Source organism: Schistocerca cancellata, chromosome 6 (assembly GCF_023864275.1).
Source record: "Schistocerca cancellata isolate TAMUIC-IGC-003103 chromosome 6, iqSchCanc2.1, whole genome shotgun sequence".
Taxonomy (NCBI): domain Eukaryota; kingdom Metazoa; phylum Arthropoda; class Insecta; order Orthoptera; family Acrididae; genus Schistocerca; species Schistocerca cancellata.
In genome coordinates, this window is record NC_064631.1 from 503,322,592 (window position 1) to 503,335,044 (window position 12,453).

Below are 12,453 nucleotides of genomic sequence, written 5' to 3' on the forward strand. Positions count from 1 at the left end.
TACCTTTTAGTATCTCCAGGATGCTTCCAGGTATACAACCTTCTTTTATGATTCTTGAACCAAGTGTTGGCTATGATTAAGTTATGCTCTGTGCAAAATTCTACAAGGCGGCTTCCTCTTTCATTCCTTCCCCCCAATCCATATTCACCTACTATGTTTCCTTCTCTCCCTTTTCCTACTCTCAAATTCCAGTCACCCATGACTATTAAATTTTCGTCTCCCTTCACTACCTGAATAATTTCTTTTATCTCGTCATACATTTCATCTATTTCTTCATCATCTGCAGAGGCAGTTGGCATATAAACTTGTACTACTGTAGTAGGCATGGGCTTTGTGTCTATCTTGGCCACAATAATGCGTTCACTATGCTGTTTGTAGTAGCTAACCCGCACTCCTATTTTTTTATTCATTATTAAACCTACTCCTGCATTACCCCTATTTGATTTTGTATTTATAACCCTGTAATCACCTGACCAAAAGTCTTGCTCCTCCTGCCACCGAACTTCACTAATTCCCACTATATCTAACTTTAACCTATCCATTTCCCTTTTTAAATTTTCTAACCTACCTGCCCGATTAAGGGATCTGACATTCCACGCTCCGATCCGTAGAACGCCAGTTTTCTTTCTCCTGATAACGACGTCCTCCTGAGTAGTCCCCGCCCGGAGATCCGAATGGGGGACTATTTTACCTCCGGAATATTTTACCCAAGAGGACGCCATCATCATTTAATCATACAGTAGGGCTTATAATATACAACACAATTAAGACTGAATGAAAGAAAATCATTTAAGAAATCTAAATGTAGTTTATAATTATTTCTCCTCTCATTTACGCAACTACACTATGGTTTAAAAATCTGGGCTCGTTCGAGTTTTGAAACTTTTTCCTTAGAACAATGATAAATTTAATTTATAACTACTATCCGGTATACGCAGTCACCTGGCCTAGACAATAATGATGCAGCTATATCTGTTTTTAGGTCTTACGTATTGTTCGATTACTGTCGAGCTTTTCACGGTCTTCTGATGGTTTAAATATTTACAATTTTGTTCTGTGTGCCTTAATTGACAGCTAGTTTTGTATTCAAACCAAAGAAGACAGAGGACGAACATGCATATGATGAACAACATTTGTAACATTTTGAGAAATTGCATCAACAATTGACAAAACTATGCTTCGTCAAGGTTACCCAAATACTAAACGTCACGAACCAGAACGAAATTTTAATATCAGAGAATGATTAAAGCATAACACATCAGACAGAAGGATATGTTTATGACACAGAGATTTAGAAAACTAACATTTCAATCAATGGAGGAACCATGGTAACCTTTGTGGCCTATTTAGTTGCATTAAGAAGACAAGAAGATGTTAGGAGTCTTCCAAAATAAATAACAATCTTCAACTTACACATCAATGAAGACATTCCCAGGTTGACAACAAAAAGACTTGGTGCAAGAAAATAATATCTGCGACTAATCCAACAGCTTATTGATAGCAACTTCACCATAGACAGCAAATGACATTAAACCCAGACTACAAATGCTCCGTCTGAAGGGCATAGCATCTAACAACAGTTCATTAAGTTAAAGTAGCATTTGTATTTACATATGGTGTTATACCTTGTACTTTTTATTGTGTCTCATGAATTTCATGTGTAGTGCAATCCAATAAATAAAATTAGTTTCAATTTGTAGGGTTCTGAGTCTGTTGCGTTGTATCTGTCTTTTAAGGACATTATGTAATTAAGATTCAAAAAACGCTGCTAAGTTAGATGTTTTATACGTTACAATAGGCCTATTCCGACAAATAGCTATTGTCAGGTTATCTGTAATTAAATGTCACATCATGTAGGTTCGATATTTCTAATATTATAAGTGGGTATTAATTAGTAAACATTATCATAAAATTTTGTTACGTGCGTCAGATCGGTTCTGTCGCTGTTTCTTCATTTTAAATACACTCCATTAGTGTTCTCGGAGTAATAACGATTTGTTGTACTAGATATGACATTTTTCTGACAATTTACAGACGAAAACACTTTATAGCAATAATTATGTGACATCTAACTTGACCAGGGTACCGGCACTATTGTATGGCTACAATCACTTTTATTTATTATACAGTTCCTATCTGCCCAGTGGTAGATGGCATAGATAGTCCTACATATCTAGTTATTAGAAAACGGAATAACTATTCATCTAAACTCTATATGTACAACAGAAAATACACAATAAGAAACTCAAAATCCTTAGCACAAAAAAGACATTAAAATACCAAAACCTGGACACTTTGTATCGTCTGATATCACAAATCTTTATACTAATATTCCGATCGAGGAAGTAATTAACGTAGTTGTAGACAACTCACAGCTTCACAGAAAAATGTCCATCGCAGGCACCAACGAAATTAAAGTACTATTAATGTTAGTACTGCTGCAGTTCTACTTTCAGTTTAACACCAAATTTATACACAAACAGATGAAGTGGCCATGGGAGTAGTACATCAGGCACAACAGCAGATATTTTCCTAAATTTTCAAAAAAAAAGTTGACTAAAAAATCAATCGTGTATTACCACAGTATGATGTTGATACAGTAAAGCTAGTAGATGGAATCATCTAACAAATACACAAAATAAAAAGCACTGCACGGCAAAATAAAGTTTGCAATAGAACCATAAAAAAATAAAACAATATATTTATTCGACCTTATCATAAAATACATTAACACCACACAGGAATTTAAATCTACCAAAAGTCTAATAGAACTGACAACATGATAAAAACATACAAACTACTTTCACGCCATGATAACTACAATAATAAACCTACCATCAGAAAATAACATGACTCTGTACAAAAAAGAAATTAAAATTCTACAGTTCGTGGCACAGCAAAATGATTATAATCCACAAATAGTCACTTAACTATAAAACAAACATACAAAACGATAAAAAGTTACTGTACGAAAAGAAATACTACTAGCAAGAGAAAACCACTCAAACAGAAATTCACATACATACCAACTGCTCATCTAGGAAATACACTTAATTAGATTAACTCGCTAGTAAAAAATATAAAGGTAGGATTCACTTACCAAGCACGACACAATCTTTGTTCACAAACTGTATCAGATAAAACGAAGTTACCAATTCATTCGAAGCCAGGCATACACAAAGTTCAACGCAAAGACTGCGGTAAATTTTACACAGGTCAGACGGGTAGAAACTTCAGTATTAGATACCGCGAACACAACAGTCCATCTACTTTTCTCGGTCACCTAAAAACCCAGTAACACACAACAGACAATTTAGAACAAGCTATCCAAATTCTACACGTAAAGTCTGAAGGGTCACTAATCAACATATTGGAAGAGCTATAAATCTATTTACATGTAAATAACAACCCACTAAAAATACTTAATGAACAAATCGACCTAAAACACAAAAATACGTCGAAAACTTTACTGAAATTGTCAATCAGAAAAGGGACAGAGATACAAAATATTACGAATTACGAAACAACGAGAGGCTACACAAGTCCACCAACGAGACCACTAGAAAAATCACCGAAATTACAGCGTAATAAACACACTAACGTTGGTACATCTGTCAAATAAGCGGTCACATAATTATTGCTCTAAAGAAAAGGAAGACAATATAAAAATTATACCAAATACCAAGTTATATCTAGCATAACCAACAGTTATTACTCCAAGAAGGTTAATGTTGTGTAATTAAAACAGACAGCTATAGAACCACGGTAACGTATGGATGTCAAACACATCTGACATATGTAACAATTTTCATAATGTTTTCTAATTAGTATTCACTTACAATGTTACAAATTTGTTGCAAAATTATGTGCCATTTAATTAAAGACAATCTGACGATGGATATCTGCCGAATTAAGGTTACTGTAACGAATGAGACCACTTAACAGATTTTTGGCGTCGTAATTACATAATGTCTTGCGTTATAATTAAATACATTGGGTGTACGAAGTGAACAACGCTGACATTTATGAAATTGAACACACATTTAACTGAAATATGAACGAAAGAAAATCATCTAAGAATGTTAGTATGTTTAATTGTCTACATTATGTAAGTACCATAGGGTTTAAAAATCTGGGCTCGTCCGGGATTTGAACCCGGGACCTCTCGCACCCTAAGCGAGAATCATACCCCTAGACCAACGAGCCACGATGATCAGCGGCACTGAAGATTGTTTACATACTGGAGTTATCAAGAGATTTGTGTTGCGGGTTGAACAGGCTGACGCAGCAGATAACGCCATACGCGACCTTCCTCCACACCCGCAGCGGTGCCCCTCCCAGGCTGAAGGTCGCTAGCGTCGCAGCCCACTCTCTCTCGCCTGAGAAATCGCGGGCAGCTTTCTATCGGTTTGTATCGGGCAGCAGTCAGGTTGCTTGGTTTTTCACGAATGTGGTCGTAATATGTAGCAATGCCGAAGATAGTGGATACCAAAAACATCTTTCGTATTTGCTTACCTTTTTATACGCCTATTATTATTGCTTTACTAAAGCTCTTGTTCTCTCAAGGGGACCTATCAGCGGACGCAAGAAGAACTGGGAAAATAAACCACATAGCTATAAAAATTCAAAAGCATTCCATGCAGCTGATATACCTGAAGTGAAAAGCTGGTCTACTACACGTGGATTTGCTGAACAATAATAGTAATGAGCTGCTTCTGAATACTATTTATTTTATGAAATTGTAGTTACCTCTCTGGAAAAGACACATAGACTACATACCTACATTATCAGTTTCTTTACATTTTATGAACCAGATATTTTAAATGTCAGATGTGCCTTTGTTAACACTTGTTACATTACGCTCTACACGATAACTTAACGAACTATGCGTTAAGGGTATGGCACGAAAACTGCAAATATTTGATTAGAAGTATTAAGGATTTATTTCCTAAAACTGTGAATTCTGGAAGAAGTGATCCGTGACCTAATTTGCGCTAAGTACGATTTAGCCCTAAACCACAAAATTTCACCTCATGCTCCTTATTTATAAGAAGCTTAAATGTCACGTTTACTTTCTAGTATCTTTTATTTTTTAAATAGGAAATGACAGGGAAAACAAAAGGAAATGACAACAATTGCGTAGAAATACTTTCACCATTTTTCTTCTCAGTGCAGAGCATCTTGGACGGATATATTGTTTAAGTGGGGTAGGACGACAAACGGGCCGACTTAGAGCAGGAGAGGCATCACAGGACATTTTAATTTCCACTGACTATACTTTTGCAAATAAATTAATAAAACTTTGTCGGCATGACCACGAAGAATTCAGGATTCAAACCGTGGTAAGAACTGAGATAATTAACCATAAAATTTGAGTTTTTTTCTAAACATGAAGTTTAAATGTATCAGCTCATAGATTTTTTAGTAAATTAAATAAACTCTAGAGTTTCATACACCTGTAAATATGGTTTGTATGCTGTGCAAAAGTCATCGAAGAATCTCTCTTACTTATGAAGAAAATTGTATCTATAGCAACAAATGCAGCCAAATAGTAAGTGAAAAAATGATGAAATTTCGCCTGTAAAAAAAATTTATTAGGTTATGTTTTTGAACTTCCACTGCTATGAGTGTAAATCCTGAATCCTTCCCGGTCATGCTGACAAGGTTTTATTAATTTATTTGCAAAAGTATAGTCAGTGGAAATTAAAACATCCTGTGGTGCCTCTCCTGATCCAAGACGGCCCGTTTGACGCCCTACCCTCCTTAGGTCACATACTATTGAAGTAATAGATGTATTAAGACAACTAAATCAGCAACAGAAAGAAGGTGCGGAAACACAGTTTTCACGTAGCAGCCGCGCTATGACATTTAAATGTCCGACGCGAACACTCAAAACAGAGTGCTAGAGAACCAATACGAATCCTCAGCACCAATTGCGATACATATAGTTCTGGAAAACGAAAGCGCCCATCTGTGCAAATTTACTGTTTCTCCAGACGTGTTGTTGTTGTTGTGGTCTTCAGTCCTGAGACTGGTTTGATGCGGCTCTCCATGCTACTCCATCCTGTGCAAGCTTCTTCATCTCCCAGTACCTGCTGCAGCCTACATCCTTCTGAATCTGCTTAGTGTATTCATCTCTTGGTCTCCCTCTACGATTTTTACCCTCCACGCTGCCCTCAAATACTAAATTGGCGATCCCTCGATGTCTCAGAACATGTCCTACCAACCGATCCCTTCTTCTAGTCAAGATGTGCCACAAGCTCCTCTTCTCCCCAATTCTATTCAATACCTCCTCATTAGTTACGTGATCTACCCATCTAATCTTCAGCATTCTTCTGTAGCACACCATTCCGAAAGCTTCTATTCTCTTGTCTAAACTATTTATCGCCCACGTTTCACTTCCATACATGGCTACACTCCATACAAATTCTTTAAGGAACGACGCCCTGAGATTTAAATCTATACTTGATGTTAACAAATTTCTCTTCTTCAGAAACGCTTTCCTTGCCATTGCCAGTCTACATTTTATATCGTCTCTACTTCGACCATCATCAGTTATTTTGCTCCCAAAATAGCAAAACTCCTTTACTACTTTAAGTGTCTCATTTCCTAATCTAATTCCCTCAATATACCCCGAGTTAACCCGACTACATTCCATTATACTCGTTTTGCTTTTGTTGATGTTCATCTTATACCCTCCTTTCAAGACACTGTCCATTCCCTTCAACTGCTGTTCCAAGTCCCTTGCTGTCTCTGACAGAATTGCAATGTCATCGGCGAACTTCAAAGTTTTTATTTCTTCTCCATGGATTTTAATACCTACTTCGAACTTTTCTTTTGTTTCCTTTATTGCTTGCTCAATATACAGATTGAATAACATCAGGGAATAGGCTACAACCCTGTCTCACTCCCTTCCCAACCATGCTTCCCTTTCATGCCCCTCGACTCTTATAACTGCCATCTGGTTTCTGTACAAATTGTAAATAGCCTTTCGCTCCCTGTATTTTACCCCTGCCACCTTCAAAATTTGAAAGAGAGTATTCCGATCAACATTGTCAAAAGCTTTCTCTAAGTCTACAAATGCTAGAAACGTAGGTTTGCCTTTCCTTAATCTTTTTTCTAAGATAAGTCGTAGGGTCAGTATTGCCTCACGTGTTCCAATATTTCTACGGAATCCAAACTGATCTTCCCCGAGGTCGGCTTCTACAAGTTTTTCCATTCGTCTGTAAAGAATTCGCGTTAGTATTTTGCAGCTGTGACTTATTAAACTGATATTCGGTAATTTTCACATGTCAACACCAGCTTTCTTTGGGATTGGAATTATTATATTCTTCTTGAAGTCTGAGGGTACTTTGCCTGTCCCATACATCTTGCTCACCAGACGGTAGATTTTTGTCTGGACTGGCTCTCCCAAGGCTGTCAGTAGTTCTAATGGAATGTTGTCTACTCCAGGGGCCTTGTTTCGACTCAGGTCTTTCAGTTCTCTGTCAAACTCTTCACGCAGTATCAAATCTCCCATTTCATCTTCATCTACATCCTCTTCCATTTCCATAATATTGTCCTCCAGAACGTCGCCCTTGTATAGACCCTCTATATACTCCTACCACCTTTCTGCTTTCCCTTCTTTGCTTAGAACTGGGTTTCCATCTGAGCTCTTGATATTCATACAAGTGGTTCTCTTATATCCAAAGGTCTCTTTAATTTTCCTGTAGGCAGTATCTATCTTACCCCTAGTGAGATAAGCCTCTACATCCTTACATTTGTCCTCTAGCCATCCCTGCTTAGTCATTTTGCACTTTCTGTCGATATCATTTTTGAGACGTTTGTATTCCTTTTCGCCCGCTTCATTTACTGCATTTTTATATTTTCTCCTTTCATCAATTAAATTCAATAGTTCTTCTGTTACCCAAGGGTTTCTACTAGACCTTGTCTTTTTAACTATTTGATCCTGTGCTGCCTTCACTATTTCATCCCTCAAAGCTACCCGTTTCTTCTACTACTGTATTCCTTTCCCCAATTCCTGTTAATTGTTCCCTTATGGTCTCCCTGAAACTCTGTACAACCTCTGGTTCTTTCAGTTTATCCGGGTCCCATCTCCTTAAATTCCCACCTTTTTGCAGTTTCTTCAGTTGTAATCTATAGTTCATTACCAATAGATTGTGGTCAGAGTCCACATCTGCACCTGGAAATGTCTTACAAATTAAAACCTAGTTCCTAAATCTCTGTCTTACCATTATATAATCTATCTGATACCTTTTAGTATATCCAGGGTTCTTCCATGTATACAACCTTCTTTCATGATTGTTGAACCTAGTGTTAACTATGATTTAGTTATGCTCTGTGCAAAATTCTACCAGGCAGCTTCCTCTTTCATTTCTTAGCCCCAATCCATATTCACCTACTATGTTTCCTTCTCTCCCTTTTCCTGCTCTCGAATTCCAGTCACCCATGACTATTAAATTTTCGTCTCCCTTCACTACCTGAATAATTTCTTTTATCTCACCATACATTTCATCAATTTCTTCATCATCTGCAGAGCTAGTTGGCATATAAACTTGTACTACTGTAGTAGGCGTGGGCTTTGTGTCTATCTTGGCCACAATAATGCGTTCACTATACTGTTTGTAGTAGCTTACCCGTACTGCTATTTTTTTTATTCATTATTAAACCCACTCCTGCATTACCCCTATTTGATTTTGTATTTATAACCCTGTATTCACCTGACCAAAAGTCTTGTTCCTCCTGCCACCCACTATATCTAACTTTAACCTATCCATTTCCCTTTTTAAATTTTCTAACCTACCTGCCCGATTAATGGATCTGACATTCCACGCTCCGATCCGTAGAACGCCAGTTTTCTTTCTCCTGATAACGACGTCCTCTTGAGAAGTCCCCGCCCGGAGATCCGAATGGGGGACTATTTCACCTCTGGAATATTTTACCCAAGAGGACGCCATCATCATTTAATCGTACAGTAAAGCTGCATGCCCTCGGGAAAAATTACGGCTGTAGTTTCCCCTTGCTTTCAGCCGTTCGCAGTACGTGAACAGCAAGGCCATTTTGGTTAGTGTTACAAGGCCAGATCAGTCAATCATCCAGACTGTTGCCCCTGCAACTACTGAAAAGGCTGCTGCCCCTCTTCAGGAACCACACGTTTGTCTGGCCTCTCAACAAATACCCATCCGTTGTGGTTGCACCTACGGTACGGCTATCTGTATCGTTGAGGCACGCAAGCCTCCCCACCAACGGCAAGGTCCATAGTTCATGGGGGGGGGGGGGGGGGTCTCCAAACGTATAACTCATGAAAACTGAAAGAAAATTAAATCTGTGTGAATTCCTAAGGGACCAAACTGCTGAGGTCATCAGTCGCTAGACTTACACACTACATAAACCAACTTTTCCTACGAACAGCACACATCCACATGCGCAAGGGGGGAGTCGAACCTCCGGCGGGAGGGGTCACGCAATCCGTAACATGGCGCCGCAAGTCGCGCGGCCACTCCGCGCGGCAAAATTGAACGAAAGTACAGATTTTAATAGAATGCTGCTCTTTATATTTTCCTGCTGTCCATTACGTAGGCGGACAGTTCAACGCCTTTGGTAAGCAAAAGAACTCACAAATACTCCTGCATGTCAGTTGCTGCATGACAATGTAGGACATCCTATGAGATCTAGTACTCAGTTTCTCGACAAGTCTTGAAATACGTTACAACACTTCGAAAATGCGTTGCCTAGATCTGCTGTTCGTACCTTATCGACAGCGGTGGCTTGCATATCTCAGGGATATAGATAGCTGTAGCACAGTTGCACCCACATCGGAGGAGTGTCTGCAGAGTCCGGACTAACTTACGGCTCCTGAAAAGGGGAGCAGCCTTTTCGGTAGCCGCAGAGGCAACAGTCATTATGACAGGTTGATATGGCCTTTGACAGTAGCCGCCGCGGCTTAAAACGTAAGTACAATGACAAGAAAGCAAGCGAAAACTACTGCCGTTATAATCTATATTTTCCGAGGAGATGTAACTCTGCTGTACGGTTTAATTATGAAAGCATCCTCTTGGGTAAAATATTTCGGAAATAAAATAGTCCCCCTATCTGAGTCTCCGCATGGGCACTACTCAGGAGGATTTTGTCGTTAGGAGATACAAAACTGGCATTCCGCGGGTCGGAATGTTAACACTATATCATGAAACCCTCGTAAAAATTTACGATTGCAGTAGGGTATAAAACAGGGCATTTTGTAGTCAATGTGATATGTAACATACCACTGGAAATCTAATAATGGTAATTAGCTGATGCATTACCTATAAATTAGGACTTTCTTTGAATAAAATGTGGAGTAGTAAACTTTACGATGGTTTAGTAGCAATGTAACATTTTTTCTCCTTTAATGTTCTGTGGTTAAACAGATCGGTAGGTTAGAGAATTTAGAAAGAGAGATGGACAATTTGAAGCCAGATATAGTGGGAACTGGTGAAGTATGGTAACAGGAAGAACAGGACTCCAGGTCAGGTCGACAGAAAGTAGTAGTTATCGTTGTTGGTGTTGTTGTTGTTGTTGTTGTTGTTGTTATTTCTGTGGTCTTCAGTCCGAAGACTAGTTCGATGTTGCTCTTCACTGACCTATCCTGTGCAAGTGTCATCTCTGCCTAACTGCTGCACCCTACCATTTCAACCTGTTTGATGTATTCAGGCCTTTGTCTCTTGTTACAATTTTTACCCTCCACTCTTACCTCCATCAACACAAAATCATATAGGGGTACTGCAGGAGTAGATCTAATGCTGAATAATAAAATAAGAATCCGAGTAAACTTCTGTGAACCGAGGAGTGAACACACTGTTGTAACTAAAATAAGATACAAAGTCAACATTCACCACAGTAGTACAAGTTTGTACACTGACTGCCGCTGTCAACTATGAAAAAATTGAAAACAATTTATTTTAAGATAAAATAAATCATGCAGTTAGTTAAGACAGACGAAATATAAATTTTGATGAGGGACTGGAGTTAGATAGAAGGAAAAGGACGAAAAGGAAAAGTAGTAAAAGAAATTGATATGGGGGAGATGAATATAAGGAAACTATATTTTTGCAAAGCACAATTCTTCTTTAAGATAGTTGGTTTAAAAACTCTCAAAAAAGGTTGTATACGTGGAAGAGGCCTGTAGACAACGGAACGTTTCAGATAGGTTATTGAACGGAAAGGCACAGACTTTAAACTGCTAAACATTTTCATGGGCACCAGAACATTAGATAACGACTGAGTGAAAAAGAGGAAAGGAATACAATAGAAGATAAATGGGCACCTTTGAGAGACGAAATATGGCAGGCAGCAGAGGATAAAACAGGCGAAAAGACGATGACCAGTAGAAAAACGCAAGTGATGTCGCATTTAATTGACGAAAAGTGAAATATTAGAATACAGTAAACGAATTAGGGGAAAAGGGAATAGACGCATAAAAGTGATATTGACAAAAAGTACAAAACGGAAATGAAGGAATGGCAAGCTGTAGAAGCGTACATGACTATGAGAAAGAAAGCTGCCGCCTAATGGAAAATTAAAAATGCGTTTGGAGAAAAGATAGCTCAGGTGGGAAGCCTGTACTAAGCATAGAAGGGATTGCTGAACGGTGGTAGCAACAGACACAGGATCTATACAAGGCAGAAAAAAAATGAGGATAACGTTATAGATACAGAAGTGGAAGTAGGTGATGATCAATTAGGGGACAGCGTGAAGAGTTTGACAGAGCACAGAGCGCTGGCAAACGAACATCGCTAAGCAATTGCTTTTCGCACTTGCCTTTGGCCAATATTCATCAAATGTGGTACCGACCCCCACACTGCACGAAGCTTTATAATTGTTAATCCTAATGTAAAACGTTCCCTTCCGTGTCTGCTGATACACATGTAGAATCCATCACGTGGGCCATCTTGAAGAGAAGCACAGGTACGTTTCAGTTCACTTGTTCAATCCTTAACTACTGAAACTGCGGCATAATCGATATAATTGACTCAAAATAAGCCTTAAAATCTAAAATGTTTATGCTACGTGTCACTCTGGGGTTCGGCAGTGATGTATGCTGCCTGGCTGCCACATTTACGAACTCAATGTTGATATACCATGCGAGCGAGCGCAATGCTCGTTAGACATCAGATAAACAAATCAGTACCAACGCCTGCAAGTAAATGTGTTTGCAGACTCAGAACTAAGATGCTGCACGAGCAAATTCAGTGCTCGTTAGACATTAATCAAGCAAATTAATTTTAATCGCCGGACGGAGTGGTCGAGCGGTTCTAGGTGCTACAGTCTGGAACCGCGCGACCGCTACGGTCGCAGGTTCGAATCCTGCCTCGGGCATGGATGTGTGTGGTGTCCTTAGGTTAGTAAGGTTTAAGTAGTTCTAAAAACTAGGGGACAGATGACCTCAGAAGTTAAGTCCCATAGTGCTCAGAGCCA

The 12,453-nt window shown here is 38.8% G+C and overlaps 1 non-coding gene across 1 annotated transcript; it reads right to left on the reverse strand.

Annotated features, from left to right (window-relative positions):
• Positions 1–4,134: 4,134 nt before the first annotated feature.
• Trnap-agg (transfer RNA proline (anticodon AGG)) lies at positions 4,135–4,206 on the reverse strand. Its single transcript has one exon. It is a non-coding gene; the product is annotated as a tRNA-Pro (tRNA).
• Between the last annotated feature and the right edge of the window lie 8,247 nt (positions 4,207–12,453).